The sequence below is a fragment of the Ctenopharyngodon idella genome, chromosome 15, assembly GCF_019924925.1.
Source record: "Ctenopharyngodon idella isolate HZGC_01 chromosome 15, HZGC01, whole genome shotgun sequence".
Taxonomy (NCBI): Eukaryota; Metazoa; Chordata; class Actinopteri; order Cypriniformes; family Xenocyprididae; genus Ctenopharyngodon; species Ctenopharyngodon idella.
In genome coordinates this window covers 24,892,938-24,896,400 of record NC_067234.1, presented here as the reverse complement: position 1 = coordinate 24,896,400, position 3,463 = coordinate 24,892,938, and positions in this window count along the sequence as shown.

Genomic DNA, 3,463 nt, shown 5'->3' with positions numbered 1-3,463 from the left:
TTGAGAAATGAGACAGTGATGTCTGGGCAAATACAACAACTCAGTCTGTCTATCCCAGTTTTCCAGAGTGTGTGTGGGAATGCGGGTATGTGCGAACGATCACAGACGTAGCCGCTGATATGCCTTGACAGTGTTTTGGCAGAACAGTTCTGCCATGAGCAAACACATTGAGCTTCAAATGCGGGGTCTTTGTGCTCTCCGCAGGGCCGTTCCTGGCTTTTTGTGTTCGCCAGTGCTACAGGCTGTTCAGGCCTGTCTAGATGTGCGTTCATCAGCAGATCAGACTCATACTATCAGTCCAGCTCCTTTCAGTTCTGTCTCTGTTTTTCTCATCTGTCTCAGGCCTCCAGCTGATTCACAAAACTCCCGCCCACCCGTTGCAGCTTCGCCAGCACGAGCGGCCCAATAGCCAGAGGCCCAGCGACCCTGCGGTATTTCCGCCCTCTTTGGTGAGGTATGACACATGTTTTTACATACTGCATGAGAAAGTGCTCGGCTCAGTGTGGGAAACACACATTCCACTCCCTGTTGTTGACCTCCATGAACTCACACACATACACATGTCTCAGCACTGACTTCAGCCAAAGGAAGAGGAAGTCTGACCTGCTCAGCTGACAAGGTCAAACACACACACATACACACACACATATATATATATATATATATATATATATATATATATATATAGACACACACACATTTATGTGCTGGGAACACAGATGCAAAAGCCCCTGGACACATGTGAGACCGGCCATGTGTTCAGTGTGGAACATGATACACAAAGCTTGAGAAGACTGAGACCAATCTAGACATCACAAAGGCTTAGTAGACAACGGATTTCTGAAAATGGTTGGTAACACTTTAGTATGGGGAACAATTCTCACTTTTAATTAGTTGTTTATTAGCATGCATATTATTATGCAGGCTGTTTATTAGTACATATAAAGCACATATTAATGCCTTAAGCCCGAGATACTCTGCACGATTTTTGGCTGTCCCAGACGAAAGATTGCCATTGTGAAACAATCGTGGCGATTTCTGTGATCGTGGCTCTTGATCGGTGGTCCTATGTCGTACAGTGAGAGAGGTTCAAAGACGCCCGTTTTCCCAGTCTTGCGACCAAAGATAGCCTACGATCATTTTCTGACAGTGTCAGAAATTCAGCATGATCATCGCACAGTGTGTTTGCTGCTACGACCTACGTCTACTGACCAGCCAGTAAAAATGCGACATGACGCTTAAACTCAAAATTGTTTACCTCAAGCTCTTTTCCCTTCTTCTTGTGCCGTTTCTTTTTTTTCCAGCACACATAAAAACTACAACCAAAGTGTGATTCAACATGGTCTTTTTGTTTACATCCATACTAGCGCATGCTGATGACGTTTTATTTTTCTGCAGAAACTTGCATCGTAGCCTACGATTCAATAGGTGTCATCATCGTACAGTCTACATGCATGTCGTACCCAAGTTTAATAGATCCATGTCGCACAGTGTGATAAAGTAATGATCTTATAGGATTGCTAAAATCGTGCAGTGTATCCCGGCCTTTATTCTGCATTACCTTATTCTACATCCCTTAATCCTAGTCCATACCTAAACTACTAACTATTAATAGTAAGTAAATTAGGAGTTTATTGAGGCAAAAGTCATAGTCAAGTAAATATGTGTTCCCCAAACTACAGTGTTACCAAATGGTCTTGTTTTTTTTTTTATATTGTCCAAATAAATGTTCTCTGAATGACAAAATACAGCAGTCAACATTTGAAGTGGATCAAAACCTCTCATCAACGTTGTCCTAAAACCTTTTTCTTAGGACAACTTTGATGAACTTTTTTGATCCACTTCAAATGTTGACTATTGTATATACAAAATATAAAAATAATAATAAAAAAAGTAATTAAGATTTCTTTAATATTTTTGAAAGACGTCTCTTATGTCTCTTAAATCATTCTAATATGTTGATTTGCTGCTGAATAAGCATTTCTTCTTCTTATCAATGTTGAAAGCAGTTGTGCTGCTTAATGTTTTTGTGGAAACTGTGATATATATATATATATATATATATATATATATAATATATATATAGAGAGAGAGAGAGAGAGACCTGAACAGCGCACGTTGCTATCTGTGTTTAAACTAAACTCATTTAAGCCTTACTAATTTAAACATTCAAGAGCAAGATGCGAAAAAGAACTCGCGCAAGCTGTGAGAAGATTTGTGTGTGCACTCATCCGAAGCGCGCACGCCCTTTATCTCAGACAGCGTGGAAATATGGAGTTCTCTTTCAAGTCATGCGTTTGAACGGACAAATTCACACAAAAATTGTCAACATGCCCGTCTTGGCAAGTATCCTAACAAACATAGTACCTGAAAAGCACTGTTTATTTTATTTGAATCTTTGCTCTATTGTATTGATTTGTGCTGTTGCTTGTAGTTTGATTATTTGTTCTTATTTTCTTTATTTTAGTTTGACAGTAGTCCTTTTCCCCTGAACATAGCACATACCGAACCGTACAGAAACCGTGAGCCTAAAACCGTGATACAAACCGAACCGTGAGCAATTTGAACCGTTGCACCACTAATATATATATATATATCACAGTTTCCACAAAAACATTAAGCAGCACAACTGCTTATATATATACATACATATATACATACACACAGTACTGTGCAAAAGTCTTAGGCACGTCAGTATTTTCACCCCTCGAAAAAGGTTTTAAGCCAGTGTCAGTAGGAAACATTCATTTTGCCATTAATTGTAATAATCCAATGACATAATTTTGCACATAATTTTGTGTTTGGAGCAGGATGATGAAGGGGGTGAAATTGCAGGATGTTTTTCCAGAACAAAAATAGATAGAAAGAGACTAAAGGACAATCAAAATTGAAAAACGTGCACAGATTGTGCGTCTTTTTAAGATCAAGAGTTCAATATAGGATTACACACGCAATAATTTCACTTAAGTGAAACCAAATAATCACAGATATATGCTGATATTTAGTAGTTCCTGCATAATTAATATATTTGGTGATAGATCAATTACACAATGTGTATACATCAAGCTTGTAGTTCAAAGTTTTTCAAGTGATCATAATGTGTTATTAGGTAAAGTGTAGGTTATGCCACACGTGGGGCATTTCAGTGAATGTCTCTTGTCTGTCTAAAAAAAATGACGTTGCTTGCTAGCTGATATGATGTTACAGTGTTGTGGGTGGTTACCAAGGTGTTGCTATGCGATTTCTAGGGTGTTTAGGATGGTTGCCAAGCTGTTTCTAGGTTGTCACTTCCACCCAAAATTCTCTCTGATATTCTCGTCTATATAGCTCTATGGGATTTTGTTGTCCATTTTCTAGTCCACCACGTGAAACTTGATCGAATCACCAAGCTCACACTCTAGGTACAGTATATTCATATTTGTAGCACAAACGGTGTGGAATTAGTTAAACGCAAAAGTTTGTT